The 17,253-nt window shown below is 40.1% G+C and overlaps 1 protein-coding gene and 1 long non-coding RNA gene across 21 annotated transcripts in view; one reads left to right on the top strand and one right to left on the bottom strand.

The window, feature by feature from the left end:
• The window catches only part of OXR1 (oxidation resistance 1), a 519,861-nt gene that overhangs the window by 168,504 nt on the left and 334,104 nt on the right, over positions 1-17,253 (bottom strand). For 8 of the 19 annotated variants that reach the window (XM_085021886.1, XM_085021881.1, XM_085021887.1 and 5 more), the window contains one exon: positions 9,619-9,668. The exons of the other annotated variants lie outside the window; for them this stretch is intronic. The gene's annotated coding sequence lies outside the window, so the exon portion shown is untranslated. The remainder of the gene's footprint in view (positions 1-9,618; positions 9,669-17,253) is intronic. 19 annotated transcript variants of the gene reach the window in all.
• Positions 1-17,253, top strand: part of LOC106510005 (uncharacterized) — a 77,122-nt gene that overhangs the window by 28,895 nt on the left and 30,974 nt on the right. Inside the window, exon 3 of one of the 2 annotated variants that reach the window (XR_014843517.1) lies at positions 4,732-4,832. The exons of the other annotated variant lie outside the window; for it this stretch is intronic. This is a non-coding gene — a long non-coding RNA (uncharacterized LOC106510005). Of the gene's footprint in view, positions 1-4,731; positions 4,833-17,253 lie in introns of those variants that run through there. 2 annotated transcript variants of the gene reach the window in all.

Genomic DNA, 17,253 nt, shown 5'->3' on the forward strand with positions numbered 1-17,253 from the left:
GAAAATGAACTTTACTATCATCTTAATTTTAAGACAAATAACCATATTACATAAAAACATACATATACATGAATATGTGTACATATACATATATACACAAATATGTATTACGTACATCTAACTGCTAACTTGGCAAAATATAATATTTCTAAAACTGAATACCATCTTTGGGTCCCAGCCTGTAGGCCAAAATATCCCTTTGCTAATCTTTCAATATTTAGTAAATAGGGCCACCATCTACTTATTTGCTCATGCCAAAATCCTGAGAATTGTTCTTTTTTGTTTGTTTGTTTTCTTTTTAGGGCTGCACCTGTGGCATATGGAAGTTCTCAGGTTGGGGGTCAAATTGGGGCTGCAGCTGCCATCCTATACCACAGCCACAGCAATGCTGGATCTGAGCCAAATCTGTGATCTGAGATGCAGCTTGTGGTAATGCCAGATCCTTAACCCACTGAGCAAGGCCAGGGATTGAACCTGCATCTTCATAGAAACTATGCTGGATTCTTAACCCCCTGAGCCACAATGGGAACTCCTAAGAATGATTCTTGATTATTTCCTTTCTTTCTACCCTCTCAAACCTACTTATCAGCAAGCCCTGTTTTACTTTTCAAATTTATTTTAAAATCTCTACTGCTAGAATCCAAATCCAAGCCACCACCACTATCTTTTGCTTGGATCATGACAGTTTCTCTAAATGGTCTCCACTCTTGTGTCCCTTTTCAATCAGTTTAGTCATAGAGAAGATCGTGCCCCTCCCTTTATATTCTCTATTGCTGTGTAACAAGATACCATGAATTCAGCAACTTAAAAATAACACAAATTTATTATCCCATAATTTATTACCCAGAGTTTTGGAGTTCGGAGTCTAGGCATGGCTTTGGTGGGTTCTATGTCCAAGGTCTAACCAGGCTGAAATCAAGGTGTCTGCTGGGGCTGCAGTCTCATCTAAGCCTCTTCCAAGTTCATTAGCTGTTGGCAGAATTGAGTTCTGTGCAGTTTTAGGACCGAGGTCTTCAGCAACAAGAAGTCACCTTATTGATGAAGGCCCTGCCACATGGGCCTTTTCTCTGTCTTTCTCTTTTTTTCTTTTTTCTTTTCAGGGCCACACCCTAGGCATATGGAAGTTCCCAGGCTAGGGGTAAAATCAGAGCTACAGCTGCCAGCCTACACCACAGCCACAGCAACACAGGATCCGAGCCACATCTGCGACCTACACCACAGTTCACGGCAACACTAGATCCTTAACCCACTGAGTGAGGCCAGGGATTGAACCTGCATCCTCATGGATCCTAGTCGGGTTCATTAACTACTGAGCCACGAAGGGAACTCCCCACCTGTGCCTTTTTATGCATCAATTTTCTTCTTAGAGTTGGTAGGAAAGCCTATCTGTTGCTCCGAACCTCTCTGACCTCTATCTGGAAACTCGAGACTGTCTTTTAAAGAGTGCATTTGGTCAGGCCTACCCAGGACAATCTCCCTTTGGAATAACTTAAAATCAACTGATAAGGGACCTTAATGACATTTCCAAGATCCTTCCGTCTTTGCTATATAACATAACCTAATCATGGGAGTAAGAAGTCTTCATACTCATAGTCATGTTCCTGCCCACACTCAATGACACAGAGAATGTATACCCAGGGATGAGAACCTTGGGAACTGTTATAAACTGCATGGTTTCTATCGGTCTTATTATTTGCAAGTAATGGATATACTTATTTATAGTAGCTGCTTGACCCCAAACAAGCTCTTGGGCTCTCTAAGGTCTCTTTCAACACTTGATTATAAAGGACAAGGTGGTATGTTAAGAGAGTTGTTGGGATAGAGTGATATGAACTTTACACTAAGAATAATCACCACTGTATGACTTTTACTCTTTATCCTTGACATTCTAGCTTATAAAATCTAGCTCTCCTTATATAAGCTTGTGGCTCACTTTGAAGATCTTGTTATCAAAATATTAACTTAACCTTTCCCGGTAAGAAACTTGATAACAATCCAACCCATCTGGGGATCAAAAGAAAAAAAATAATCTCTTTTTGTTCCTGGTTGAAGAATAAATATGACCCAGTTCAGTTATTTGAAGGAAGATATAGAAAGTAAGAAGTCTCTCTAATCATGTAAATATTAAATTCAGGCTAAATGTTCTTTTTGATTTCAGGCCACTGAGTTACGGTCATATTTTATTTTATCGGTGCATGTTGTAAACCCCTGTGGTGGACCGACCTTGGGTCCTACTGCCAATTTTTACTGCTTGAGATGCTGCATTAGTATCTGATAAAGGGAATGCTGACATTTTCTCCTCTCAGTAATAATCAGCAGCTGGGAAGAAAGAAAAGAAAAGTGTGTGTGAGGAGGTAACACCATCCTCTAATCTCCCTGTCAACTAGCCTCCTTAAGTGAAATAAAGTCTTAAGTGAAGCCACTGAATTTGTCCACAAAGTCCCCTCTTTTTCATAATTTTCTTCACAACAAAACCCATTTTTTTGGTGTGGCAATTTCCCAAGTTTTATCATATGAAAACTGGAAAGGAATATCTTTTTAAAATTGAGGACATAGGAAAATACATTTTTTAGTACAATACAATAAATTTTACCCTAAAGACTCTCAGATTAATAAAGCTATACTTGGCATCTATTTCACTGATAATGAGCATAAGAGTGATCATTGAATACCTGAAAAACTAGTTTAATCTCTAAGACATTATGTCATTTAGCCAACTAGTCTTAGAACAAACAACTAGTCTTAGAACAAACAATATAGTAACAATGTTACTATAGAAACATCCCATCACCTTAAAATTAGGAAAAAGGAAACAATAATGCTATTTGACTGTTAACCAAAATTTAAAGTATTATTAAAGTAATTTAGTTTATTACTTGTATTTGAAGCTCAACTTGTCTATAATCTTTAATTTCCTAACTATCTTTAAATATTAATACCATTTAGTATTAACTCTAGATTCATATATTTCTTCTAAGGTAGCAGTTTTAAAAATACTGAATAAAAGGCTTGACTGTTTTAAATGTTGTGGTATTAGTCAACTTTTTTAATCCAACAGTATACATCATCATCTACATTTTGGTTGTAAAGTTAAGTACACTGCTAACTGAAATTTTCTTTTCATAGGTTGTACTTCTACTATTTCAGGAGGTTGGTGGCGAGACGTTGTAATAGATGCTTAACAGTGGCTTTAATTTATCATATCTGAACATACCATAAAGCACACGGCAGTCTTTCATACCAGTTCCCCTGAGGTCTAGTAGAGCACAGGTTTTCATTCTTGTGATTTGATGTCTTTATTTTACTTGTACTATTATGTTGCTTTTTACATCCTCTTAAGTAAGTCCAGAGATTCCCACCATCAACCTCTGATGGTTGAAACAAAGTTCTCTCTTTCTTAGTTAAATTACATTTAAGTATTAGTTATAGTGAAGGAACTTTCTTCACAATACTCTAAAGCCCCAGATGTGAAGGGGACATCATGAAGTTGCCTCTGATAATTTTTAAATTCTCTCCTGTTACACAGTCAAGTGGGAGACCTCAGGACACACAAGAGGCTCTGTGTTTCCACAGAGTCTGCAAAGTTGTCTTACCCATGGCTCCTTGCAAGACAGGAGATATTACCTTCATACTGTGTGTGCTTGTGCAGAGAGGTGTTCACATCTGTGCCTTCCTGAGCTGCATGGGGATTGAGAATGTTGGGTGCAAGAACAGAGGCTACAAGGCGAAAACTGTCTTGAGGAAAAAGCTGAAATTTGTGGCTATCCTGGAAGATGAGTGAACTTCAAAAATCACATTTCACTGGATTGTGATGATCATTGTACAACTATAAATGTAATCAATTCATTGAGTAATAAAATAAAAAAATCATATTTCAAACTTGACCTAACATGACTACAGGCAATTAGCCATTAGTGATCCATAATCCATAACTGATACTAATCCAAATAGTACAGCAATTGGTCAGCAATGATACACTCTTCACAAATTCAGGCTCCATTTAAGGCAGTCATATTCACTTAAAGCGTGAGGCACCTGCTATTAATTTTCTGAGGGCAATATATACATAGTTGTGAGATTAAATTTTCAAAATCTATGTTCAAGGGTAAAATTTATACTAAAACTTCATCATGAATGTTTTCCATCTGGATTATGTAAATATGAATATTAAGCACTTCAAAATTAGCAATAGTTCTGCTCATGCTTTTTTATTAGCTATTTTCATGTTTTCCAAAATATTAAAAGGTACTAGTTAGAATTAATTACTTTACAGCTATGTAATTCCTAGCTTAAAAATGGTTGTCTTTAGAATTCTGCAACACATAACAAAATGCTAAACATAAGTCAAAATTAAACTATAACCTGATATTCATGAACAACTTTTTTTTCATGGAATACTTCTGAATTGTCAGGGATGTAATTTCACACCTTACTAATAATCGCTATGTGAACTCTAAATATCATGGACTTGCAGAAAAGCAGACTTGCTCAGATATCTGATTATTTTTAGAAAGTGCTCTAAAATTAGGAGATTTAAAAAACATATGGTAAGGACTCAGACACACAACATCTATGAATCACTAGCATCACCATATATGACAATATTTTTCTTCGGATCAAATTTTATTTAAAAATGATTAGATTGAATATTTATATATTGCTGGCTCTTGAAGGTGTTGCTTTATTTTAAAAAAATTATGCTTTTTGTTTTTTCCTTCACTGCATTTCAAGTTGTCAGATTTCTACGTAAGAAAACTGAGGCATATAGTAGTGGTTGGAAACTGTCTCCTGTGACACTTCTCTGAATTGCATTTGTTGTTCTGAACATTCAGGTAAGCAAAATTATCTGTATGTTCTCATCACATTTTCCTGATTTATGAGGATTTAAGTAATCTGGGCCCAAATCAGAATGCTTATCACTTTTTTTTTTTTCTTTGTCATTTTAGGGCCTCACCCTTGGCAAATGGAAGTTCCCAGGCTAGGGGTCAAACTGGAGCTGCAACTGCTGGCCTACATCAAAGCCACAGCAATTCATGATCTGAGCTGTGTCTATGACCCACACCACAGTTCATGTCAATGCTGAATCCTTAACCCACTAAGCAAGGCCAGGGATCAAACCCGCATCCTTACGAATAATTCATCACCATTGCACCACCACAGGAACTCCAGAATGCATATCACTTTAAAAACTTGTAATGAAGAAAAACATTAAGCACGAATAATGGATGAAGGAATTCTCTACTGGACAGTCCCTGTTCCCGTGAAGTGTCCCTGGCATTAAAAAGAGGACACATTCTGTAAAGGTACAGACTGCATATAAATAAGAGCTAAAGAGAGGTGGTCTGATTCAACAGAGGAAGCACCCAGGCTGATGTTCTAGTTCTGCTACTTCTGTCTGACCTTGGACTTAATAAGATCACTTGACTTTTCCAAGCCTCTTATGCCTCATCTTCAAAATGGGCCTTGAGGTTTTGTGGAAACCAAAGGATACCATGTGGGTCAGAGGACTCTGTCTACTTGAAGGCCCCTACGGAACCCTTATGTATTAACAATCAAATTTTCAAATTAAAATACTCTAGTGTATTTTTCTTCCACTGCAGCCAGCAAACTGTCACTATTATACTTGGAGTGGGTGATCAAGCACAAGAAGTTCCCAAAGTTCTATTTCTGCTGTGAGGGAAAAATGGAAATAACTGGGCAATGTTGGTACATCCTAAGCCAAACATATATATATGGCATATATGGCAGGCGTACTGGACCATGAAGTTAATGATGGCTACTATCTTCCTTTGAGTTAATGATGCTTACTGCTAATTGCTATAATCAAGAAAGTCTTAGCCATTTAGATAATCAAGACATTTTTCAATTCATATGCAAGATCAGTGTTTAGCAAAGAGAAGACAAAGCAGCAGGTAACCTTGAAAGTAGCAATCAGGGCGTTTCTGTCTCAGCGCAGTAGCAACGAACTCAACTAATATCCATGAGGACGTGGGTTCAATCCCTGGCCTCACTCAGTGGGTTAAGGATCCGGCATGGCCATGAGCTATGGTTAGGTCTCAGATGTGGCTCGGATCCTGAGTTGCTGTGGATGTGGTGTAGGTGGGCAGCTGTAGTTCCGATTCAACCCCTGGCCTGGGAACTTCCATATGCCATGGTACAGCCTTAAAAAAGACATTAAAAAAAAAAAAAAGGAAGTAGGAATCAAACTCCAGTGAGCACACTTGGCTTATTTCCATGGACAGAAAAGAGGTGAGTTGGAGCAGGGCTGGGAAATTGCTAGATGTTGGTAAGTAATTATCAAAACTAGAGGAATTCTAGAGAGGCCTAGACTAGGGAAAGAGAGGAAGGAGATAGCTTTTCTTCTGCAGTGGCAGTTATGACAAGGACAGGATACACCTGGCAGAAGGAAACTGAAGTTAGCAGAAGTAGTGAGCCCGAAAGAGAACCTTATGAAGCATTCTGCTTCCAGAGGAGGCACACATAAAGTGATTAGGGTATCATCTTGGAAGGTCAAGAAAAAACTCTAAAAGAGGGAAGGGAATGTTCACTTGGTCAGACTGTGGATTTCATGTTAGTTTGGATGAAAGATGAGCATCATTGTGTAGCGCTCTGAAGACAAATTACAATGACCAGGATAAATCTATTGAAAGCTCTGGACCTAGGAGATGCTGCATAAGAGTTTCTGGATCTGAGCTTCCTATATGTTCTGAACAACTGATTAATCACGTTGTTCATTCATCAGTTGAAGGACCCATATGGACCAAAAACTATGCCAAGCACTGGGTATGCAGTGATGGAGAAGACACAGTCTCTGCCCTCCAGGAGCTCACAGACAAGCAATAACTGAAACAGCAGTTAGTATTATGAGAAGGATAAGCACAGGGCACCAAATTCAGCTTCGGTGGGATCAGAGAAGGCTCACCAGAAGAAGTGGGGCTTAAGTGGAGACTAGGAGTATCCACTGTAGCCAGAGGAGGTGATGGAGAATAGCATGTGCAAAGGTCCTGAGGCAGGAGAGGGCTTAGCAAATGAGGGAAAGGAAGCAGCTCAGTATGGCTGGAGTATGGACAGTGAAAGGGAAATTGGCCAGACATGGTGTAAAAAAGTAAGCAGAAGCCAGATCATAAAGGGTCTTGTGAATAATGATCAGTGGAATGGGGAATCAGAGGGAGGCAGTGAAGAACCACTGAAGGGAAAGGAAATGAAGCAAATCTTCAAGCTTCATTTTTTCACCTAAAAAATTTAGAAATCATTCCACCTTCCTCAGTGAGTTATACTAAACACCAAATAAAAATGTATGAGAACTTTGTAAAGTTTACTAAAAAACGTTTCCCTCAACTTGCAGAATAGTTTACATTAAATTTGTCTTCTTTGCATGAAAGACATGAATTCCATCAGCATACATACCATGTACCAGCTCTTTATCACTTAGCTTATACTTCTTTGACAAGTGGGAAAAAAAAAAGGGAAACAATAAAAAACACCAACTTTCCCTCTGCAGGTCATTACTCAGGTCACAGGAGGCCCACTCTGACTTGCCAACTTAAAAATCCAATGGGCACACCCCCCCTCGCGGGTCCCTCTTAGCCTGCTCTACTTTTATTTTTTCCATTGCACTTATTTCCTTTTGGCATTCTATAATATTTATTATGTATTCATTGATATATAAGCTCCTTGAGTGCAAGGATCTTCATCAGTTTTTTTGTTTGTTTGTTTGTGGTTTTTTTTTTTGTCTTTTTAGGGCCGCACCTGCAGCACATGGAAGTTCCCAGACTAGGGGTCAAATCAGAGCTGTCAAGTTGGAACCAGCCTACGTCACAGCCACAGAAACTCAGGATCCGAGCCGCATTTGTGACCTACACCACAGCTCATAGCAATGCCAGATTCTTAACCCACTGAGGGAGGCCAGGGATTGAACCCATGTCCTCATGGATACTAGTTGGGTTTGTTACTGCTGACCCACAATGGGAACTCCTTCATCAGTTTTGTTAAATGATGGATCCCTTGTACCTAGGTGAGTGCTTGGCACTAGCAGGTGTTCAATAAATATTTATCGAATTACCTGAATGAGTAACTAGATAAAAGGGAAGTTCAATAGAAGCTGTTGTTAAAATTTATATCGTCAAAGTCGTATACGGTAAGCAGAATTTATAATTTTTTTTTTAATTTTCTAGGGCCACACCCGCCGCATATCGAGGTTCCCAGGCTAGGGATCTAATAGGAGCTGTAGCCGCCGGCCTTTGCTAGAGCCACAGCAACAGGGGATCTGAGCCATGTCTGCAACCTACACCACAGCTCACGGCAACGCCGAATCCTTAACCTACTGAGCAAGGCCAGGGATCGAACCCGCAACCTCATGGTTCCTAGTCGGATTCGTTAACCACTGTGCCACGACGGAAACTCCAAGAATTTATAAAATTAAGAACATTCAGGATGCATTTTCAAAAATCTGAAGCCATATTCAACACTTGGGTTTACAAAGGTTCCTGTTAATGAGTCTCCTCTGACCTGGATCTCCTAACAGCTAATAGCTAGAGAGGCCACAGACCACATTTCCAAAGTCAGTCCTGAATTCTAATTTCAGCAGGTTACTGAGAATTTGAATACGCTCTAGGAGTTTTATTTGCCACCTTTACTGAATGAGTCTCATTCCCATTACAGCTCATTTACAAGCAGGGAGGAAAAGGTCACTTCCACCATCATTACACAATAAAAGTAACCATAAAAGCAAGACAAATGCTGTCTTATTTTTTTCCCCATGAGCTATAGTTCTGGCATTCTTAAGGGGAAAGAATGCCCCTCTTTGAACAGAGAATGTAATGATGCAACTGGTTGTTAATAAACCAAAAATCTAGCTCTATGCATGTTCTTTTTTCAGAGTCCATGGACCAGGAGCCTGCTCTAATTTTAAAGGAAGGGTAGCAAACTGGTGGTCTGCAGGCCACTGTGGGTCCCCACACAGAAGAGTATGGTTTTGTCTATGAGTTTCAAAAACTTTTTTGAATTAATTGCCAGTACTAAAGAAAAGGAGATTTTTCATAAAAATCCAGAATGCCAACCTCCATTTGAAAAATCGAGCAGCACTGGGCAGGCATTCCTGCAGAGCAGTGGCTTCCTGGAGCTAAAGAGGAGAAGAGGAGCTACTGTTTGATCAGGCCACCCTTTCCGGTTCCAGAGTTTCCTACTGGCTATTTGCCCACCCATGGAGTATTTGCCTCTGCAGGCACAGAGGAGGTGTAAAGATGGAAAACTTTTTTTTTTTTTGCTTTTTAGGGCTGCACCTGTGGCGTGTGGAGGTTCCCAGGCTAGGGGTCCAATCAGGGCTACCCTTGCCAGCCTACGCCACAGCCACAGCAATACAGGATTCGAGGTGCGTCTGCGACCTACACCACAGCTCACGGCAGGAGAGACCAGTTCTGGTTCATTTGTGCCCATGTTGCTGCATGTTTCTTAGGTCTGTTCTGAATCTTAGGAGTGATTTGAGTCAGGTCATTTTTACCAGGGTCCTTGAGCTCCAAATTCCATACCTCATATCACCTCTGGCTGACATCCTCATATTTTAGACGCAAATGATTTTTGTCCTTTTTAACTAAACTTAGAGATTTTGAACTCACTCACCTCAAAGGCAGAATGACAGATGAGAATGTCACGGACTTTCCAAACAAGAGCTGTAACACAAATACGTCATTAAGTTCTCAAAATGAAATAGCAGACAACTAAGCAGGAGTTAGGGATGGTGTGTGGAAGAGGTTTCCAAGGCTTCTGTGGAGGCTCAACATCACCCAACATCATTCTTGTATGTAATAAAGATGACCGCCGCCCTCAGCTTTGCTGGTATCAGGACCACTTTTACAAACCACCAGATGAACTCCATGATGAATTAATTTTTAATTAATTTAAGAGACAACGAGATTTTCTCTTATATAACAATACTGGTGCTGACATGTCCCTGCTAGAGCTTCACTTTATTGGGAACAAAGGAGAAACCAGTCCTCAAAATAGAGCCAGATGTCCTATAAATTGCCTGTTAGAGAAAAAACTAAATCCTCAGCAACTTAACAATTTTTTTTTCCCATTTCAGAGTAAGAAATGGTGGCAGTTAGTGGGGTTTGTTAGGACCCTCAATTCTATTCCTTTCTGCACAAAGCCCTGGAAAATGACCAACACAGACGCTAAAGCTTGAGTTTGTGGTCTTATTTTTCACAACTGGACTTAGTTAAATCAGAATCAACTAAACTGGGTTGATCAAGCACTTGCTATGTATATGCTCCTGTGCTAAGTACTTGGAGTTGGTTGGGATACAAAGATGAGTGAAATCAATGCTGGATCCACTACTGTATATGGCACCTTTATGCAAACTGGACACAAAAGGAAGCTTTCTGGGTAGATACATCCCTGTGTCATGGGGCTTAGTTTGGTGAACAGAACTCAGCTGGATTTCATCCTCAAATCACAGAGTCACAGAGTTGCTTGGGTGCCCTTGAGCAGGAGTCAATATATACCCTCATAACTGGGGGCCCTGCAAGTCCTAGTCCCTGATCATCAGATTAGAATCTAACAGTCAATGAGACAGGTACTTAATGAATGTCTTAGGATAGAGCTTAACACAGGAAAACTATGCTTGAAACACTACAGAGTTCAAAGGATGGATTTATTACATAGTTGAGAGATCAAAAAAAAAAACCTTCACAAAAGAAATTTTTAAAAAGAGGTTGCAATGGAAAGGAGAAAAAGGTTGAAGGGGAAACTCTAAGCAGAAAAAAAAAAAAAAAACCTGAAAAAAAAAAATAGGACAGGGACTGCGGGGTGACACTTAGGAAACATGATATAGTTCAGTATTTCTAAGGTTTGCATAATTTTTTTTTAATTTTTTTATTTTCCCACTGTACAGCAAGGGGGTCAGGTTATCCTTACATGTATACATTACAATTACATTTTCCCCCCCACCCTTTGTTCTGTTGCAACATGAGTATCTTAACAAAGTTCTCAATGCTATTCAGCAGGATCTCCTTGTATATCTATTCTAAGTTGTGTCTGATAAGCCCGAGCTCCCGATCCCTCCCACTCCCTCCCCCTCCCATCAGGCAGCCACAAGTCTTTTCTCCAAGTCCATGATTTTCTTTTCTGAGGAGATGTTCATTTGTGCTGGATATTAGATTCCAGTTATAAGTGATATCATATGGTATTTGTCTTTGTCTTTCTGGCTCATTTCACTCAGGATGAGATTCTCTAGTTCCATCCATGTTGCTGCAAATGGCATTATGTCATTCATTTTTATGGCTGAGTAGTATTCCATTGTGTATATATACCACCTCTTCCGAATCCAATCATGAGATATAATGTTTATATACATGGTAGAAATGGGTGGTAATGCTTTAAGAATACATTGGGTCCAAGATGTGGAGGGCCTTGAAGACCAAGCTGAAGACCAAGCTGAGGACTCTACTTTTACTAACCACTGCTTCAGGTGTTCAGCAGGATAAAAACACTGATAAAGATAAAATTATTGAACATTTACTCTATGCAAGGCATGTTGCTGAACCCTTGGCAGGCATTATCTCATGTAACTCTCATGACAATCCTAAGGAATGCATACTATTATTATCCTTCATTTTACACATTAAAAAACTGAGCTTAGAAAGTTTAATGTTCCCATGGCTGAGTAGGCTAATAAATGGGAGAGCTGGAGCCAAGCCCCATTTTGATTGCAAAATTCCTAAATATATGTGTTCTTGTCACGGGATAAGTCAGAGCCATCCTTTGGCAAGAGTGGGTAAAGTGAGTGGAAATGGAGACAAGGAAAGAAAGACTGTTGGACCGCTCAGGTGAGAGGCAGTGAGGAGCCGAAGGGGCAGTGGAGATGGGAAGGAGAAAGCTCGTTAGACTGACGTGGCAGAGGAAGAGTGCTTCAGACGTAGAAACTGGCTGTTTGGGAGAGGACCTTTGATAACAGAGGTTTTAAAGTTGGGTGGTGCTACAGATAAAAATGTGGAAAAGGCTGGAGAAAGTTTCCAGGGACAGTTGTGACTGATGGGCCCAAAAGGATGTTCAGGTGAAGATACGTGGGAGGCATGATGGCTGGAAAGCGAGAAGCCATGTGAAAGATGGAAGCCATGGGCTAAGGAAGGCAGAACAGAGAGACAGCGCCTGATGACTCTGTGGAACCTGAACTGCCTCTCTCTGGTCATTTCGTGTGATTATAAAGGTTTACTTCGAGTAAATACTATAGTTGTGTATCTGTTACCACTAGCTAAACATACTTCCTTTTTCATACAAACATTATATACATTTTCACTGAAGTAATGAAAACTTTCGCTCTGATTGCCTGAATTGTTTTTACTGATATTCACAACTTATAGAAACAAGGTTGAGAATTTTCTATCATTCCACTCTAGTCCTTCTGCTGTATTTATGGAACAAAGGGATTTAATTCTCTTCTAAAATAGTAATCCAGATAAAGTTGAAATAAAGCAGGTAAACAGTCTTAGAACAATTTACTAATGCTTGGGCAAGAAAAAAAATTAACCTAATGGGAAATCATAAGTACTTAAAAATAAAAGTATTCTACCTTATTGCTGGGAAATAAGCTTAGGGACAAATAAGGATTTTATATTTAGAAACATGAAAGTTGGTCTTCATATTTTTCTAAAAAGAGGTAGCAGAAGAAATCTGTTGCAAATTACATGATGTGGGATTCTAGATTTGTGGGTTTTTTTTTTTGTTGTTTGTTTGTTTTTGTATTTTCTAGGGCCACACCAGCGGCATTTTTGTCAACACTTAATGTTGGGTTTCTTAACTTTTACTAATCTGATGGGTGTAAAATGATATTTCATATGGTTTTAGCTAAGTGTGGAGGCTGAGGGTTTGCCTTTCATGTTTCTTTTTCTTGAACTGCCTCTTCTTGACTTTTCCATTAATTTTTTTTTTTTTTTGTCTTTTTGTCATTTCTTGGGCCTCTCCCGTGGCATATGGAGGTTCCCAGGCTAGGGGTCGAATCGGAGCCATAGCCGCCAGCCTATGCCAGAGCCACAGCAACGTGGGATCCGAGCCGCATCTGCAACCTACACCACAGCTCACGGCAACGCCGGATCCTTAACCCAGTGAGCAAGGCCAGGGATCGAACCCGCAACCTCATGGTTCCTAGTCAGATGCGTTAACCACTGAGCCACATTGGGAACTCTGGATTCTAGATTTGTAAGGATCACGCTAAGGACATAGTGATTTAGTTGATCGTAAATCCAGTCCCGTTTCTGAATGGGAGACATGAGGAAGGAAAGCAGAGGGAGCCTCCAGTTGGCATATGATGGGAAGACTATGGGAGGTTCCTGTTTTATTGTCTGATGAGACTTAAGAATAACCTGCCCTGTGCTGGGTGTGAGGGGAATACTGGCAAATCAGAGACGATCAGAAAATAACACGGCTCAGGGCTCTGGTGAGAGGAAGGGCTGGAGAACTAGGAATGGCAGGTCTCCAGAAGAGATGGCCCAGATGGGACAGAAGTTACCAATCTCCTAACTAGCTGCCCTCTACCAACCCTGGTTCTGTATTGTCTTAAAAAAAATTTTTTTTATTATATTTGATTTACAATGTTCTGTAACTTTCTGCTATATAGCAAAGTGACCCAGCATACATTTATATACATTCTTTTTTTTTTATTGTCCTTTTAACAGAGTGAATTCCTTAAATCAGTAATAAAGTTACTCCCTTGATCACAATTCTCCAGTGGCTCCCTTTCATAATTCAGAATAAAATCCAAGCCCCTGAGCATGAATGGGCCTCTGTTACTTTCTTTGCACGCTCCTCTAATACTGAGTCTTTCAAACTTGGACCTTGACATTCCAAACTCACTTCCCCTTCTAGGCCTTCGCATAAGCTGTTCCTTCCGCCTGGCTGGGCTTCCCCTAGATCTTAAAAAGCTTGGCTTCTCCTTTTGCTGCATGTTATCTCCCCAGAGAAGCTGGCCCTAAACATTCCTGGAGTCAGAATGGTCTGTTTCAAATTCTGGTTCTGCCTCTAAGGATCATTCTGGCCTTGCCTCAGAACCTTCAACTAAAGAGTGAAGCAGCTACTTGAGAGTTTCTACGAGAATCAAGTCACACAAAGCACTTTGAACGGTGCCTTTGATTTTCTGTGCTTGTAGAGACTCATAAATATTAATGATCAACATTGCTGTTTAATGTATGTATCACAACTTTAAATTATTTTACTTACTGGTATTTTTCTTATTTTTTGACTATTTATTCATACAAGCATGTGAATTCTGTCAGTTCAGAACTCTTGGTTTTCTCTTCTCCATCTTCAGTGCTTCTGACAGGATCAGGCCCATAGAAGGCACTGGATAAATAAATTGCTGACTTTTAATTTAATGGGGTGGACGTAATACAGAAGAGCAGGAAGAAGTGACTTTTCAGTAATATAAAAGTTAACATTCCACCACCCATGTCATCTTGGTTACTTTTGGGGGCATCAGCATGATTCTGTTGTTTTTTTGTGGAAAAAATATAATAAGTACCAGGCAGCAGGGGGCAGCAGTGTGCTAAAAATGCAGCTGCAGCTCTAGCCCAGGTGTCTTGTTTCCCTCGAACTGAGTAGCTTGTATTTAATATTCCATCAAGTCATTATATTCTATGAGAGAAGGAAAGAAGTGATATCTTCAGAGAAATGATGTATAAACTTTTATTTCTGTAAAAAGAGTTTTCAATTCAAGGATCAAGGATAACTCTTTTTTTTTTTTTTTTTTTTTTATCTTTTTGCCTTTTCTAGGGCCGCTCCTGCGGCATATGTAGGTTCCCAGGCTAGGGGTCTAATTGGAGCTGTAGCCACTGGTCTACGCCAGAGCCACAGCAACACGGGATCCGAGCCACGTCTGTGACCTACACCACAGCTCACAGCAATGCCGGATCCTTAACCCACTGCGTAAGGCCAGGGATCAAACCTGCAACCTCATGGTTCCTAGTCGGATTCGTTAACCATTGCGCCACGACGGGAACTCCGGATAACTCATTCTCGCCTTCTGATTTTATTTCCACGCAGGAAACAGTCGTGGGACCCATAGGAACTGGTTTAAGGACTGAGGTGGTAGTAGTGATAATTCTAGTTCTACCAGTTCCTAGCTGTATGGCCTTAGGAATGTTGGGAATACGTAGCTAATGGTAACTTGTCTATAATAACAATAACACTATTCAATTCTCAAGCCAATGCTATCAGTTAGATATTAAAACACCAAGCTGAGATATATGAGCTTTGATAGGAAGCTGCCAACTATTATAAGAATTTGCTTGGTTTAAAAGTAAACAAGGGACTATATGAATTTCTTTCAAGTAAATGAAAACTAAGAAGCAAGACATATTTTCTTCCTTGCTTGAAAAACTAGATCATTAAATAAGAGGTTCAGTATTCAGTTAATCCAATTTTCTGCTGCTTCTTTTTTTTTTTTTTAATATTTAGAACATAGTTCAGCTGGCTTTACCTTCATGGGCCTATCCTTTTGAGGTATTTCCTATCTAAATATGTAAATTTCCCTTCTCTGTTCTCAGGCATTCTAGTATTTTTTTTTTTTTTTTTTTGGTCTTTTTCCCATTTCTTGGGCTGCTCCCACAGCATATGGAGGTTCCCAGGCTAGGGGTGGAATCGGAGCTGTAGCCACCAGCCTACGCCAGAGCCACAGCAACGGGGAATCCAAGCCGTATCTATGACCCACACCACAGCTCATGGCAACGCCAGATCCTTAACCCACTGAGCAAGGCCAGGGATCGAACCCACAACCTCATGGTTCCTAGTCAGATTCGTTAACCACTGAGCCACGACGGGAACTCCTAGTATTTTTTTTTGTAGTTGTTTTTCCTTTTGCCCAGCTCAAAGATAACGATAATACTCATCAGTTCAAATACTAACATCTCCACCTAGAAAAGGAAACACATACCAATTAAGAAAGGGAAGATACGTGGAAAGGGGATACAAAAAGGTTTTAAGAAGAAAGGAAGAAGAGAAGCCAGGCTGTAATGTTTATGTAAGCACAGCTGTGGCCACGTGTGTATGGACACGTCCAAGAGAAATTCACTGATGATTACACATTGAGCTCTCTGGACTTCTGTGTGAAACTTAGCTTATTCTTTGAGAACATTCTTTATTCAGAATCCATCTTAAAATCATAAAGATCCTTTTCATTTTCAAATATAACTAAACAGTCATGATAAGCAAGCTTTCCAGCGAGATCCCTATGAAGTCCATGTGGACCCAGAGCGCTGCCTGGCACTTGCACTAGGGATTCTCTCTCCCATTCTCCTGGAAGATGATTTCACGCCATTTCCTTTTTCCTAACAGCCTGAATAAACATGTCCTCCACCCATATTCTCAATGATGCTGTAGCTACCTAATGTACTGAAAAAAAATGAAGCATTCAGAGGAGGACTTCCACAGACCCTCAGTACCACACTGACCCACCTCCCAGCATCTGCACCCGCCCTCTCAACCTCTCATCTGCTCCTATTTTAAGCTCATTTCTCTCTCTCCCCTATTACTTATTTGAAGACAAACCTTTTGAAACTCCCCTCTCTCCTCCACACTATCATTTTTCCCCCCTCTCTGCTGGTTTACTCTCATTCACATAAAGATATGCTGCTATTTCTCCCATCTTATAAAAAGCCTTCTCTTGACCCAGTTTACTCCACAGACGAGTCCTTCCTTCTGTGCTCCCTGTGCAGAAAAACTCTTGAAACTTTCTGTATTTGCTATTTGCAACGCCTCCTCTCCCATACGCTCTCCTAAATCCACTCCAATGGGGTGACAGGCCCCCCCACTGTACTGGTCTTGTTATCAATAAGCTTCACCTTGATAAAAATCAATGGGCATCTCAGTTCTCATTCAACACAGTGACCTCTATTTCCTTATCCAGACACTTTCTTCACTGGGTGCCATAATATCACAGTCTCCTGGTTTTCCTCCTACTGCGTCAGCTTCTTCATTTATCAGATTTCTTCTATCAGATTTCTTCTTCCAACACCAGAGACTTTAGGCCTCAGTTCTTAGTTATCTGTCAATGCTTACTCTATTTTTTTGTTGTTGTTGTTTGGCTGTGTCCATGCCATGCTTAAGCTCCTGGGCCAGAGATCGACCCCACTCACCCACAGCAGCCATCCGAGCCACAACAGTGTCGATGCTGGATCCTTAACCACAGAGCAACAAGGGAACTCACAGTGCTTACTGTTTTGATGAGAGCATGTATAGTTTCCATTACCTATATGTTGAAAATTC

Source organism: Sus scrofa, chromosome 4, assembly GCF_054392235.1.
Source record: "Sus scrofa isolate SSC_HxYL_T2T_F1_AM1 chromosome 4, Sscrofa_HxYL_maternal_Yorkshire_Landrace_v2.0, whole genome shotgun sequence".
NCBI lineage: Eukaryota > Metazoa > Chordata > Mammalia > Artiodactyla > Suidae > Sus > Sus scrofa.